Genomic DNA, 17,321 nt, shown 5'->3' on the forward strand with positions numbered 1-17,321 from the left:
GATTTTATAAATTCGTGAGATTTATTGTATTCACCTCTTATGGCAGAGATTATTGCTTATTCTCTCAAGTTTTATTTGGGATATGGTTGCTTAGAATAGACACTGCATGGCAGCCTCCCTTGCAGTGAGGTGTGGCCATTGATAAAGGTCTTCCATTGGGATGTGAGTGGAAGTTATGTGCGCAACTTTTAGTTTATGCTGTAAAGGGGAAGTATAACACTTGATGGATGGTAAAAACAAGAGAGAAGGAACCGAGACATCTGGTCACTTTAAACAGGAGTTTTAGTTACTGATGTCTGCTTTGTATAATCCGATTTTGATTTAGGCTGAATTTACATCCTAATATAATAGGTAGGACACCTGGGTGGCTCAGCGGTTGAACATTTGCCTTCGGCTCAGGGCGTGATCCCAGGGTCCAAGGATCCAGTCCTATGTCGGGCTCCCCGCAGGGAGACTGCTCCTCCCTCTGCCTGTGTCTCTCCCTCTCCCTCTGTGTCTCTCATGAATAAATAAATAAAATCCTAATATAATAGATAGCCAATATCTATTATATACTATCTAGAAATGAGATATGATTCTTTGTAATTAGAAACTGTTTAATAATCTTTCTGGGTACAATATAAATGTACTGCTTGTTTTTAAATATTATTGGGAGAGAGTAGCATTATATGGAGCTCCCAATATTTTTATTTTGATCTTGCAGTTTTTTGTGCACACAGCAGATTTAACTGTTTTGAATGAATTTACTCATTTTAAGCAATTAACATCCAATCACTTTACTTAAAATAATCAAACCGTTTGTGTATATATATATACACAGCATACATCTCCACTGTTTACTGTCTCAAAGCATTTTAACAAGCTATTGTGCTGGCAGAATTAATTAGATCTGAAAACTGGTGTAATAAAAACAATAAAAGCTATAAGAATGCATTAAAATAGAATACCAAAATAATAGAATGTAAGGTTTCTAAAGTTGTATTTGACTAGTCAAATGTTCCTTAATAACTGGATGCATGAGAATACATTGTTCATTATAATATTAAAGGAATGTAATGAAATGAAAATTGAGGCAATAGAGAATTCAGTATGCACAATTATTTTAAATTTAAAATCTTCCCCATAATGAACATAGCTAAAAACACAGAAGACAAATGATAGAGAAATTAGAAGCAATTATCAAAGGAATTCTCAGCAGAAATTTCTGATTTAAATTAAAGCCTATGATTAAAAATCTTCTGCCTCTTTGTCCTTCTACACTCTTCCCATAATCCACTACTACAGCACCTTGCAACTTAATTTCTTTTCCTCAAAGGCACTCATGCTATGTCTGATCCATAACAAGAATGAACATATCAGATTTAGGTCTTTGGGTTTCTGCTTCTATATGGGCTTAATTTTAAGCAGAATGAAGATGGAAAGACTATTGAATAGAGGGCAGGAAAAATGGATTTATTTTTCACCTACATAACTGTTGATTTTGTAAGTGAAAAGGGAAACTTTTTAAATTATTTTTTTTCTTTTCAAATTATTTTTTATTGAGATTTGAAATATAGCACAGTACACTTTGGTGGCTGGAGCTGACTTATAACTATTTAAATTCCTAAGTATTAAAAAGACTATAGTGCATCATCTCCAGATGTGATTCATTTATTTATTCAAAACTGATTTTGAACATCTGCTCAGGTATTGTTCTAAGCACCAGAGACAAACAGTAAAAAAAAAAAAAAATTGTTCTTATGTTTATAGTCTGGTGATTAAAATAAATACTACATCATAAAACAATGACTTATTCAACAAGGTTGTATTTTTTTAATGAAATCCTATTTTGATTTTTGGGGAAATAACAAATTCCTTAAAAATAGTATTCTTATGTTACTGAAATGTGTTTTTTGTGCACATGTACTTTCATTTTGTATTGTCTATTATACACTGATACAATTTATTTGCTGAATATTTTGTCATTTTCAGAAGTCACTGATAAATAGTTATTTTTTAAAAATAGTAAGTAAAAACACTTCATCTAATATATTTATCTTCCTCTTTGGATGGAATTTTATTTTATAAAAGATTCAAAATGACCAATTCATATAAAAAACTAGAGAAACTTTAAGTGATTTTATTTATTTATTTATTTATTTATTTATTTATTTATGATTATTTATTTATTTATTTGACAGAAAGAGAGAGCACAAGCAAGGGGAGCAGCAGGTGGAGGAAAAATCAAGCTACCAGCTGAGCAGGGAGACACATTTGGGTTCCATCCCAGGACCCCTGGATCATGACTTGAGCCAAAGGCAAATACTTAACTGACTGGGCCACCCAGGTGTCCCTTAAAATGATTTTAAAAGTTGAAATCATTAATTGTGTGTGTGTTTTTTTTTTTTGAGGATACTATTAATCAGTTTTGTTTGGGAGTCTCTATTTTTATATTTACATAATGGAGTGTATACTTTAAGAATATGTATCTTACATAATTTTTCAATGTAATACCTGATAAATACCAAATAATGTATGTAATATAAAGCCACATTATTAACCATACAATAAAAAACAGCAAGAATGTAATATCATATTTAAAAACTAAATCATTATTTTATATAAATAATTTAAATGAAAAACAATTGTTTTGGAGACTTTTTTCAGTTAATGTCCCCCTTATTATATTTTAACTGCAGTCTGTACAATATTATGAGTGTTACCTTAAGAAATACTTAGTCATATTCTGCTTTTTTAAATGCTGAGGTTTTATTTTGCAATAATTCCAAATGTATGAATATATGGCAAGAGCAGTATAAATAACTTTTTTTAACTGAAGCATAATTGAAATACAATATCATATTAGTTTCAGGGGTGTAACATAGTGATTTGATGTTTATATAAATTGTGAAATGATCAGCATGTGTCTAGTTACTGGCTGTCACTACATAAAGTTAACACAATATTATTGACTATATTCCCCGTAATGTACAACACATCCCCATGACTTGTTTTATAACTGGGAGTTTGTACCTTTTCACCCATTTCCCTCTAACCCCTCAACCCCTTCTCTTCTGTCAACCATTAGTCTGTTCTCTATGAGTCTGGCTTTGTTTTTTGTTTGCTTGTTGGTTTGTTTTGTTTTTTAGATTTCACATATGAGTGAAATCATTTTGTTTTTCTCTGAATTATTTACCCTAGTATAAAACCCTCAAGGTCGGGGATCCCTGGCGCGATCCTGGAGACCTGTGATCGAATCCCACGTCGGGCTCCCGGTGCATGGAGCCTGCTTCTCCCTCTGCCTGTGTCTCTGCCTCTCTCTCTTTCTCTCTCTCTGTGTGGCTATCATAAATAAATAAAAAAAATTAAAACCCTCAAGGTCGGGTAGTCTGGGTGGATCAGCAGTTTAGCGCCGCCTTCAGTCCACTGCGTGATCCTGGAGACCCGAAATCGAGTCCCACGTCGGGCTCCCTGCATGGAGCCTCCTTCTCCTTCTGCCTGTGTCTCTGCCTCTCTCTCTCTGTGTCTCTCATGAATGAATAAATAAATAAAATCTTTTTTTTAAACCCTCAAGGTCTATCCATATTGGTGCAAATGGCAAGATTTCATTCGTTTGTATGGCTGGCTAATATTTAGTTGCACATACGTACTGCATCTTCCTTATCTATTCATCTATTACTGGATACTTAGGTTGCTTCCATATCTTGGCTGTTATAAGTCATGCTGAAATGAGCTTGGGGTGCATATATTTTTCAAGTTAGTGTTTCATTTTCTTCAAATGTATATCCATAAATGGAATTGCTGGATCATAAGGTAGTTTGATTTTTAATTTTTTGAGGAATCTTTGTATTGTTTTCCGTAGTGGCTGCACCAATTTACATTCCCGCTGACAGTGCACAAGGGTTCTCTTTTTGCCAACACTTATGTTTTATCTTTTCTTTTTTTTTTTTTTAAGCATTTCTTACAGATGTGAGATGATGTTTCATTGTTATTTTGTTTTGTATTTCTCTGAAGACTAATGATGTTGAGCATCTTTTCATGTATTTTTTTGGCCGTCTATATGTGTTCTTTGGAAAAATGCCTATTTTTTAATAAGTCTTTTTTTCCTTTTGCTATTGAGTTATATAAGTTCTTTATATATTTTGGATATTAGCCACCAACCAGATATATCATTTGTAAATATTTTCTCCTATTCAGTAGGTTATCTTTTTGTTTTGTTGATGATTTCCTTCGTTGCACAAAAGGCTTTTAGTTTGATATAGTCCCAATAGATTGTTTTGTTTTGTTTTGTTTTTGCCTTTGTTGCACTTGCTGATGGAGTCAGGTCCAAAAAAATAGTCATGAAGACCAATGATAAGTTCCTTTCCACCGATGTTTTCTACTAAGAGTTTTGTAGTTTCTGGGGATCCCTGGGTGGCGCAGCGGTTTGGCGCCTGCCTTTGGCCCAGGGCGCGATCCTGGAGACCCGGGATCGAATCCCACGTCGGGCTCCCGGTGCATGGAGCCTGCTTCTCCCTCCGCCTGTGTCTCTGCCTCTCTCTCTCTCTCTCTGTGACTATCATAAATAAATAAAAAAAAATTTAAGAGTTTTGTAGTTTCTGGCCTTACATTTAAGCCTTTAATAAATTTTGAAAAAAAAATTGAGGTAAATTTGTATAGTGTGTAAGATGGTAGTTTCATTCTTTTGCATGTGGCTGTCCAGTTTTCTCAATGCCATTTAAGGGATGGCATTCCTGATTGTCTTCTTTTTTGTAGATAAATTTATCATATATGTGTGAATTTATTTATGGGCTATTTGTTCAATGTGCCTATTTTTATGAAAGTACCAGACTGTTTTGAACTATAGTTTTGTAGAATTGTTTGAAATCTGAAAGCATGATTCCTCTAGCTTTGTTCTTCCTCAAAATTGCTTTGGTTATTCCAAGTCAAATTGTAGGATTATTGGTTCTAGTTCTGTGAAAAATGTCACTGGCATTTTGATAGGGATTACATTAAATCTGTGGATTTCTTTGGGTAGTAAGGGCGTTTTAACAACATTAATTTTTCCAGTTATGAGCACAGACTATCTTTTCATTTTATTTAATTTCTTTAATTAAAATCTTGTAGTTTTTAGCATACAAATCTTACTTTCTTGACTAAATTTAATCTTAAGCATCTTATTGTTTCACTGTTATTGTGAATGGAAGAGTTAATTTTTTTTCAGTTGTTTTATTGTTAGTATATAGAAATGTAACTGATTTCTGTATGTTGATTTTGTATTCCGCAATGAATGCCATTTTATTAATTGTTTTTTTTTTTTTTTTGCTGTTTCATTGTCCCTTATTCCTTTCTTCCTCTTCCCATCCTTTGTGAAATGATTTTTTGTAATGGTATGCTTTGATTCTGTTCTCTTTATTTTTGTGAATCTACTGTAGGATTTTGCTATTTAGCAGAAGCCATGAGACTTATATTAAACATTTTATAAATATACCAGTCTATTTCTATTTTATGCTAATAGCAAATTGATTTCAGTTGCATACAAAAACTCTACCTTTTACTCCCTCTTATAGGTTTTTAATGTCACAATATATTTTTTTGTATTATGTATTTGTTAACAAATTAGCGTGGCTATAGCTATTTTCAATACTTTATCATTTAAATTTTATACAAAAGTTAAGTGGTGAACCGTGCCACCATATTATACCATTGAGTATAGAGTTGGGGTATTCTAAATTTGGCTTATATTCATTTTTTTAAAGATTTTATTTACTTCTTCATGATAGAGAGAGAGAGAATGAGAAAGAGAGAGAGAGAGAGAGGCACAGACACAGGTAGAGGAAGAAGCAGGCCCCATACAGGGAGCCGGACAGGGGACTCGATCCTGGGACTTCAGGATCACACCCTGGGCCAAAGGCAGGCGCCAAACCGCTGAGCCACCCAGGGATCCCAAATTTGGCTTATATTTAGCCTCTATCAGAGTGTTGCATATTTTCATATGTTTTAATGTTATTTGTTAGGTTCTTTTCATTACAGCTTAAGAAACTCTTTTTAGCATTTCTTGGAAGGCAGACCCAGTGGTGATCCTTCAGCTTTTGTTTGTGTGGGAAAATCTTTATCTTCATTTCTGAAGGATAGCTTTGCCAGGTAAAGTGTTCTTGACTGGCAGGCCTTTTTTCTTTCAGCACTTTGAATATATCGGACTCTTTTCTAGCCTGTAAGATTTCTGCTGAGAAATCTACTGATAGCTTTATAGAGGTTCTCTTGTAAGTTACAAACTTTTTTCTCTGGTTGTTTTTAAGATTCTCTCTTTGTCTTTGTTCACAGTTTTATTATTATATGTCTTGGACAAGATTTCTTTTTCGTTTAGTTTCTTCATGAAATTAGATATCCAAATCGCTCCCCAGATTTGGGAAGTTCTTGGCCATTATTTATTTAAAAAAAAAGTGTTCTTGGGACGCCTAGGTGGCTCAGCGGTTGAGCATCTGCCTTCGGCTCAGGGCGTGATCCTGGAGACCCGGGATCAAGTCCCACATCAGGCTCCATGCAGGGAGCCTCTGCCTGTGTCTCTGCCTCTATCTCCATGTCTCTCATGAATAAATAAATAAAATCTTAAAAACAAAAACCTTTTGAAAAAAAGTGTTCTTTTCCCCTCTGCTCTTTTTTCTCTGAAATTCCAATAATTCATAAATTGGTCCTTTTTATATATTTCATAGATCAAGTAGGATTTCTTCACTCCATTTTGTTCTTTTTTCATTGTTTTACTGTGAATGGATAATTTTAAAGTCCGGTCTTCAATCTCACAGATTCTTCTGCTAGATAAAATCTGATGGCAATGCTTCCCATGGCATCTTTCATTTTGTTCTTTGTGTTCTTCAGTTCTGAAATTTTTTTAGTTCTTTTTAATAATTTCTTTGATTTCTTTGTTTAACTTCTTAGTTTTTTCCCCCTGTATTGTTTTCTTGATTTCTTTGGATTGTCTTTCTGTGTATTTTTGTAGCTCATTGTGATTCCTTAAAACAGCAATTGTGAAATCTTTATCTGCAAAATATATCTTTTTTTAATGATTTATTTATTTATTCATGATAGACGAGAGAGAGAGAGAGAGAGAGAGAGAGAGAGAGAGAGGCAGAGACACAGGCAGAGGAAGAAGCAGGCTCCATGCCAGGAGCCTGACGCAGAACTCGATCCCAGGACCCCAGGATCACACCCTGGGCCAAAGGCAGGCACCAAACCACTGAGTAACCCAGGGATCCCCTGCAAAAGATATCTTAAGGTGCAGAAGTCTTTGTGTTCATTTACCAGAAGATTGTCATCTTTGGTGGTATCATGTTGCCTTGAGTTTTTTTTTTTTTTGCATTCTTTGAAGTTTTGCATTGCTTTCCTCATATTTAAAGTAGCAGTTACCTTCCCCAGTCTTTATTAACTGTCTTTGGAAAGAGATATCTTCGGTTACCCCTGCTAAAATCCTGTGGCTATCTCAAACATCTGTGGATACACCTGCTTCATGCTTCTTGATCACTCTTGTAGCAGAATTCTTAAATTTATATGCCTTCTCTGGAACCAGTAATGGACAAGGCTCATGTTTTTTGTTTTGTTTTGTTTTCCCAGAAGTGGGGTTAAGGCTCAGGTTTGTGGTCTCTTCTGGCCTGCAGATTCCGCTGACTTTCTGTGTTTGCTTCCTAGCTGTTTGACAAAGCACACTCATACTGCTATTGGGACCACATATAGGGAGCTGGCTATAGGGCGGCAGTGTGTATGATTGAGGCATGTGGAGCACTATGGTTACCTGTGGGCCGTTTTGGGGGATCTGCAGGTGAAATAGTCCCAGCATCAATATTCTTGATGGAATGAGTGATATAGTTAGAATCCGTATCTCTTTGATGTCCTCTGAGAGTTCTATCTGCCACTCTCCCCACCTCTTCTAGCTACCCATAATGTAAGTCATGATTCAATACTCTGGATGGCTTGAGAGTGAAATGAACCTCTTTGGCAGTTTCCCACACATCTGCGGAAGGTGGGTGCTCACTCACACACTGTTCCTTTTCCCCTGGGCTAAATTATGGGTACAGGAAGAACTTTCTTGGCCCTAAGCTGTGCCTCCTTAGGGGAAGAGTAATATAGGTAAAGTCAAAATGTTCCTCTAACCCACTGCTAGGCATCCAAACTCATTTATATATTATATATATATAAATATAAATATATATATAGTAGTTGTTCTAATGGAGTAATAGATTGCTAGAACTTCTCTGAAAACCTGGACTTCCACAAAGGCTCACTCATCCATGGGTGATTGCCAAAGTCATTGTTCTCTAGGAACTCCTGGACCGTGGCTGACTATAAGATATACTAAGATATACTCACGCTGATGAGCCACAGCCTTCTCAGGACCTGCGGGGAGTCTTCAGGGGGACCTTGGCCTGCGTTCATGCTGACAGGAGCTCCGGTCTCCTAGGGACACACGACTGTTGTACCCAAGATTGCGAATCTGAGAAACCACCAAGAAGCCGACACCCATGCAAACACACGAGGGTTTATTTACAATCTCGAGTTTGCGTCCAACTATATCCGACACAGCGGAGCAGGGACTTGGACCCCAAGCTCAGTCACTCATCAGGAAATGCATCTTTATGGATTTGGAAAGAAATGAGAGACATTATCATCAATGGTCCTATTATGATGTGAAGGATTCTTCCCTGAGATTCTTCCCCTGTTTCAACTGACAATGAAGTACTGTGATTTCTTTGGAAGAAAAATGTCAAGGAAATAAATGTTAGGCCTTGCTAATTTCAAATGCACTTGCAATATGGTGTCCATTATAATAGAAGTATTTTTATCTGAAAAAAAAAAGATAGTTATCTATTTTCTCTTGTAAATGACTACTTTAATTTGCTGTATTCTTTAGGAATTTTGGGTAGAAACTCTTAAAATTCCACAAATAATGTTTATTGTGAAACTTTATCCCCTCTAGTACAAGAATATTTTTAATTTTGTTTTATTTGTATATCAACTAGGTCCTCAAGAATACTATTGAATGGGATTGATGATAGTGGTCTCCTGATATTGATTCTGACTTTAGACAGAAGTGCTTCATGTGTTTTATTTATTTATTTATTGTTTAGGAAAATATTTATTTATTTATTTTGGAGAGAGAGAGAGACTGGGAGCAGGGGAAGGGGCAGAGGGAGAGGGAGAGAATCTCAAACAGACTCTGTGCTGATTGCAGAGCCCAACTTGGGGATTAATCCTATGACTGGAGATCATGACTTGGGCCAAAACCAAGAGTTGACACTTAACTGCCTGAGCCACTAGGGTGCCCCATAAATGCCTCATGTGTTTTATCAAGACTAATGTTTATTCTTTATTTTTGTATACTTTAAAAATATTAAGGCATTTTAATTCTATTCTAATTTATTAAAGACATATTTATTTATTTTTAAGATTTTATTTATTTATTCATGTGAGACACACACAGAGAGAGAGAGAGAGAGAGAGAGAGACATACAGTCAGAGAGAGAAGCAGGCTCCATGCAGAGAGCCCGACATGGGACTCGATCCTGGATTTCCAGGATCACGCCCTGGGCCTAAGGCTGCACTAAACCACTGAGCTACCTGGGCTGCCCCTATTAAAGACATTTTAAAATTAAGACTACCCATTCATGTTTATAAAATGTATTTTCAGCATCTATTTCCATAATTGACTATGTAGCTCTCTTCCTGTTATCTCTTCATGTAATGTATTTCCTTTCTTTGATGAACTCATGCAATTGACCTGTAAAACTACCTACAATTGGTTCATTTTAGGTGCTATATATTTTATAAATTCTTCAGTTACTTTTACATAATTTTTCTCTTTTCATATTTTAATCACTATTTTTTTTTCTTAAAAGCATCTATTTTCAACTACCGAAATACTATTTTCATATAGGATTTATTTATCTCATATTGGCAGCAAGGTAGTGTAAGTTTTACTGTCACAGAGAATAGAAACAATATCCTAATTATCTCTAATTCCTTTAAAGTCTTAGAATAGTGCCCTGCATATTGTGGGCTCTTGACTATGTGTTGGATTTGAGGTATAGTCTGAGAAAAGTATTATAGTGAAACCTTACCACATTTGAACCTTTATACTTGTACAAGTCTTAGAATAGGAAAATGAATTTCTGATGACAAAATTTTAATATTTAATGAATGTATTTTAGGGTATACAAGATATATTAGAGAATATACATTTAACTATAGTTAAGGATATACAAAGATGCTTGTCTTACTTTAAAGGTAATTATGTGAAAAAATATCATTCAAAAGGTGTAAAAAACTCTTTTCCACATTTTCAGTGTATAATTAACCAACCTCTCTACATTTGCTCAGAAAAGAAAGTAATAAACCACTTGTAAATAATGGTAGTCTTGCATTCTATATACTTATGTGTCAATAATCTGAACATAAATTTTCTCCTGTTCTTAGTTACACAGGTTGTTTTTGAGATAGTGAGGAGACACGTATCATTACCATGCTGTGGTTCTATTTTCTATAGATGTAAATGTATTTAAGTAAAACATGGAGGAAAAATGAAGACTTACATAAGTACTGAAAACCATAGTACATGGAAATTAAATCAATGTGTGGCTTTTAAAAACACAACATGGTGACAGCAGAGAAGTGACATCTGAATGCATCCCAGGAAAGGCACAAAAGTAGTAGATGTCTATTAAAATGTCAATCACAGGTAGAAGAAATAAGGACATACCCTTTCCACATGTTGACTGCCTGATGTTCTGTCCTCTGGCTTTTGGGATTAATAACTCCAGTAAGAGGGAGGCTTTTGTAAAAATAAGTAAATGAGACAGATTTTAAGGAAATATAGAGTCATTTTTCTCCATTATTTGAAATGGATCTGGTTTTACCTTGTATATATATTTTTAAATTTTTATTTATTTATGATAGTCACACAGAGAGAGAGGCAGAGACACAGGCAGAGGGAGAAGCAGGCTCCATGCAGGGAGCCCGACGTGGGACTCGATCCCGGATCTCCAGGATCGCGCCCTGGGCCAAAGGCAGGTGCCAAACCGCTGCGCCACCCAGGGATCCCGTATATTTTTTTTATAAAAAGATTTTATTTATTTATTCATGAGAGACACACAGAGAGAGGCAGAGACACAGGCAGAGGGAGAAGCAGGCTCCATGCACGGAGCCCGATGCGGGAGTCGATCCCAGGACCCAATATCACATCCTGAGCTGAAGGCAGATGCTCAACCGCTGAGCCACCCAGGCATCCCTCCCTTGTATATTTTTTGAGCAGCTGGAGGAATATGCTCACATGTCATCTAGGTTAATTTAATGTACTCAGTAATTAAATGCCAGTGATAACAGCTTCCTTTTGAGGACAATTCAGGTATTTAATGATGCCATAGATAAACTACGAAACAAAACATATGCAGATACTAAATAGGAAGAAGTAAACTCATCCATTAATATTTAGGAACTCAGATGATGTCAGTAGGTATCTTACTGACAAATCCCCATGGTCCTTTGAAAGGCTGTTGTAGATAATGGAAAAGTGGGAAAAAAGGCCAGAGAACAATTTTGTTACTATAAGACATAGGATAATAGTATAAAACTATTCTGTTCCATTGATCTATGTGTCTGTTTTTGTGCCAGTACCACAATAGCCAAACTGTGGAAGGAGCCTCGGTGTCCATCGAAAGATGAATGGATAAAGAAGCTGTGGTTTATGTATACAATGGAATATTACTCAGCAATTAGAAACGACAAATACCCACCATTTGCTTCAACGTGGATGGAACTGGAGGGTATTATGCTGAGTGAAATAAGTCAATCGGAGAAGGACAAACAGTGTATGTTCTCATTCATTTGGGGAATATGAATAATAGTGAAAGGGAATATAAAGGAAGGGAAAAGGAATGTTGGGAAATATCAGGAAGGGAGACAGAACATAAAGACTCCTAACTCGGGGAAACGAACTAGGGGTGGTGGAAGGGGAGGAGGGCGGGGGGTGGGGGTGAATGGGTGACGGGCACTGAGGTGGACACTTGACCGGATGAGCACTGGGTGTTTTTCTGTATGTTGGTAAATTAAACACCAATAAAAGTTAATTAAAAAAAAATAGTATAAAACTAACAGCAAAGTACAATTAATCTAAATACAGCTTCTAACTGAATTGTATTCTTAACAGCACTGATTTAAGGGGGATGTCAATAAAAGAAGAAATCTAGGATCCTTGTAATAAAAAATTTGGTCAGATGTTATATACAATTAGCATACTTTTAAGGTATGATAGGATATTTACTAAGTCTATTTCATGGCATATGCACATTAAGGTATAAGGTAGTTATACCTTAAATGACATTTGATTACATTCTGAAAATTCAATGTTAAAATGGTTGTTTGAAACTTACAATATATTTTTCAAATAAGCAATGTTATAATTAACATTTTGTCTTCTGCCCAAGTGAGAAAATAACGTAGTCTGTAATGTAGCTTAAATCTTGTCAAACAGAAAATAGATGAAAACAATTCAGTTGTGGAAGTATGAATTAAAACTGAAAACTAAGCTTGAACAATCATTTCTTATTTACTTTGCATTTTAGGGCTCAAGGAGAAGGAACTTGTTTATAGAATTAAGTGAAGAAATCTGTAAAGTTTTTGAAAGGAAACTTTGGACATTTATTCGACTTTACATGTTGAAGGCATTTATAATTTCTTTACAAACATATTATGTAATTTCCTAACATAATTCTTATATTCCTAAAAACATGTGGACTACTAGAATTCTTCTATCGTGTACTAGTTTGCTAGGGCTGCCATGACATAATACAGACTGAGTGGCTTCAACAATGGAAATTCATTTTCTCTCAGTCTAGATTCTAAGAAGTCCAAGATCAAGGTTGGCTTTCTTCTGAGGCCTTTCTCCTTGGCTTGCAGATTGCTACCTACATTTTAACAATATTAATTCTTCCAGACCATGAAGATAGAATATCCATTTATTTGTGTTTTTCCTTTCTGTCCTCACAGGGATTTCTTCTGCTCATGTAAATCCTTGCTGTCTCTCTATGTCCGATATCTTCTTTTTCTAAGGATATCAATCCGATTGTAATGCAATAACCTCTTTAAAGGTCCTATTTCCAAACACAGTCGTGTTCCAAGTAGTAGGTTTAGGCTTCAACAGATGACTTTGTGTATTGGGCGAGTGGGGCGAGGGACACGCAATTCAGCCCATTACGTAGCCCTAATAAGATTATGGTTAATTTAGATTTGTAGAATTCTTTTAGCCCTAATTGAATCATTGTTACTTAAAGGTTGGAGAACAAGCACTTGAGAAAAAAAAATGAAGGTGGGAAGAGCCATGAGAAGGAGGTTATTTTTAAGTTTATTGGTAAGAATAGAAAACTATTGGGAAATAAGGAGTGTACATGTAGGGAATCAAGAGATGTTAGAGATATCTTTGAGTTTTTCCTTTTGCACATAGGTTGCTGTGTGAGGGAACAAAAATGAAATTAGCTGAAAAAACTGGAGTATAAAAAAAACTCGAGTAGAGTAGGAGGGGAAAGTAGTGTGTAACCTACTGTTTACATTCACAGGTAATTCACAAGTTGAACATTCATTACGTGGGACCTGTAAATTAGCAAATATCAAGATATTCTCCATTTATATTATTTATGTCATTAAAATTGTTTTATTGAGGTATAATTGACATATAAGATATTAATTTCTGGTATTCAACATAATGATTTGATATTTGTATATATGATTACAAAATAATTAACACAACAGTCCAGTTAACATCTGTTGCTATATAGAATTACAAAATTCTTTTTCTTGTGAAGAGAACTTTCAAGATCTACTCTTAGCTACTCTCACTTATGCAATACAGTGCTATTAACTATAGTCATCCCGCTGTATATTTCATTAGATCCCCATGACTTACTCATTTTATAGCTGGAAATTTGTACCCTTCACCCATTTTGTCTATTTCCCACCCTTCCATCTCAGGCAGTCATCAATCTGTTCTCTTTATCCATGGGTTTTTTTAATTGTTTGTTTTATATTCTCCACATAAGTGAGAGCATACAGTATTTTTCTTATCCTGTCTGACTTATTTCACTTAACATAATGCTTTCAAGGTCCACCCATGGTTGCAAATAGCAAGATTTCAATCTTTTTAACAGCTAAAGAGTATTCCACTGTGTATATATGTCACATTTTTTAAATCTATTTATCCACCAATGGACATTTAGGATGTGTCCATGTCTTGGCTCTTATAAATAAATAATGGAGTGTATATATCTTTTTGGGTTAGTGTTTTCATTTTCTTTGGGCACATACCCAGAAGTGGAATTGCTGGATGGTATATATTTCAATTTTAATTTTTTGGGAAACCTCTGTACTGTTTGTCATAGTAGATGCACAAATTTATATTCCCACCAAAAGTGCACAAGGGTTCTCTTTTTTCCACATCCTTGCCAACTTTTATTATTTCTTTTCTTTTTAGTAATAGCCATTCCTGACAAGTGTGAGGTGATATCTCTTGTGGTTTTGTTTTTCATTTCCTTGATGGTAATGATGCTGAGTATCTTTTCATGTGTCTGTGGGCCATCCGTATGGCTCCTTTGGAAAAATATGTTTAGATCCTCTGCCCATTTTAATCAGATTATTTTTGATGATGTGTTATGTGAGTTCTTTATATATTTTGGATATTAACCTCTTATCAGATACATGACTTATATTTTTTCCCTCCCATTTCATAGTTTGCCTTTTTATTTTGTCGATAGCATCTTTTGCTGGGCAGAAGCTTTACATTTTGATGTAGTCCCACTTGTTTCTTTTTACTTTTGTTGCCTTTGTTTTTGGTGTCAGATCCAAAAAATCATTGCCAAGACCAATATCAAAAGGAGCTTATTGGCTATGTTTTCTTCTAGGAATATTATGGTGTCCAATCATACATTCATATCTTTAATCTATTTTGATTTAATTTTTTAAAAGAATTTTTTAAAAGGATTTTATTTATTTGAGAGAGAGTGAGGAAGAGCGGGAGAGCATGCATGTGCCCTCGCATGACCAGGAGGTGGGGGCAGAGGGACAGGGAGAAGCAGACTCCTTGCTGAACAGGTTGCTGAACACCAGGGTGATCCTAGGACCCCGAGATCATAACCTGAACTGAAGGCAGATGCTTAACCAACTGAGCCACCCAAGCGCCCCTTATTTTTTATGTATATGATAGTGGTCCAATTTTATTCTTTTGCATGAATACCCTTTATTGAAGATACTGCTCTTTTCCCATTGTTTATTCTCGGCTTCTTTAGTATAAATTAATTGACCATTGTGCGTGGGTTTATTTCTGGGCTCTTTTCTGTTCCATTGGTCAATGTGTCTTGATTTTGATTTGTTTTGATTACATAACTTTGAAATGTTTTGATTATAATAGCTTTGTAATGTAGTTTGAAATCATGGTGTATAATGCCTCCAGTTTTGTTCTTCTTTCTCAGGATTGCTTTGGCTATTTGAGATCTTTTGTGGTTCTGTATAAATTTTAGGATTATTTATCTGTTTCTGTGAAAAATACCATTGAAATTTTGATAGGGATTATACTGAATCTATCTATAATTTGCTTTGGATAATATGGACATTTTAACGATATTAATTCTTCCAATTCTTGAAGACAGAATATATATTTATTTGTGTCCTTTTAAATTTCTTACTTTAGTGATTTCTATTTTTTAGTGTACAGATCTTTTATTTCCTTGGTTAAATTTATTCCTAGGTATTTTGTTGTTTTTGATGTAATTTTTAATGGGATTGTTTAATTAATTTCTCTAATAATTCCTTATTAGTTTATAGAAGTGCAATAGATATTTGTATATTGATTTTGTAGCCTGAAAATTTTCTGTATTTATTAGTCCTAACATTGTTTTTGGTAGAATCTTTAGGGTTTTTTAAATATTTCTAAATATCATGTCATCTGCAAATAGTGAAATTTTACTTGTTCCCTTCTGATTGGGATGTCTTTTACTTCTTTTTCTTGCCTAATTCTTCTGGCTAGGACTTCTAATACTATGTTGAATCAAAGTGGCAAGAGTGGGCTTCCTTGTCTTGTCCTGATCTTAGACAAAAAGCTTTCAGCTCTTCATCACTGAGTAAGATGTTAGCTGTGGGCTTCTCATATATGGATTTTATTAAGACATCACCCATTTAATAAAAGAACAAAGCTTGTCAGACTGAGATTTTGGAGGCAGATGTACCTGTGTTTGAAACTTGATTTTGTAGCCTACTAGTTATGTAGTTGTATAAAGTTGGGTAAGTTATTTTATCTCTCTGAACTGTTCTCCAATATGTAAAATGTGGATAATATTAGATACATCGTATGCTAATTTAGGGATTAGTGGCATAAAGTGTGTATAAAAAGTATCTGCATTATATTGAGTCTACATAAAAGATAGCTATAATAATAACAATGATAAAGGTATTTATAATAACTAAATGGTTTCATTACTACACATCACAAACTCAGAGATAGGAGGGGTTAAAAAAAACCTAACCTTTAGAAATAAACACACTTACTCTACCAAAATAAAAAGCTTTTCCACAGCAAAGGAAATTACCAACAAAACAAAAAGGCAACCTGGCAAATGGGAGAAGGTATTTGCAAGTGATATATCCAATAAAGGGTTAATATCCAAAATATATAAAGAGCTTATATAACTCAACACCAAAAACACAAAGAACCCAATTTAAAAACGGGCAGAATAGACATTTCTTCCAAATATAGATAGCTAACAGGTACATGAAAAGGTGCTCAATATCAGTAATTCTTAGGGAAATTCAAGTCAAAACCACAATGGGATATCACCTCACACCTGCCAGAATGGCTAAAATAAAAAAAAAAAAAAAACAACAAGGAAATAACAAGTATTGACAAGGATGTGGAGAACAAGGAACACTCATGCAATGCTGGTGAGAATGTAAATTGGTGCAGCCACTGTGGAAAACAGTATGGAGGTTACTCAAAAGATAAAAATTAAAATTAGGATACAATCCAACAATTCCAGTACTGGGTATTTACCCAAAGAACATGAAAACACTAATCTGAAAAAATATATACAATAAATAATGTAGTATTATTTATAATAGCCAAGATAGGGCTGCAACTCAAATATCCATTGATAGATGAGTGGATAAAGAAGATGTGATATGTAAAATTCAGGGGAATTAGATTTTTTTTTAGATATAAGTTATAACATGTAGAATCCTACTATATGTAGGAGAAAGAATTTTGATAATAATAACTAGTGATAATCAATGGTAACTAATGTTAAGTATTTATTACATGTTTAACACACATTTTTTAA

Source organism: Vulpes lagopus, chromosome 6, assembly GCF_018345385.1.
Source record: "Vulpes lagopus strain Blue_001 chromosome 6, ASM1834538v1, whole genome shotgun sequence".
NCBI lineage: Eukaryota > Metazoa > Chordata > Mammalia > Carnivora > Canidae > Vulpes > Vulpes lagopus.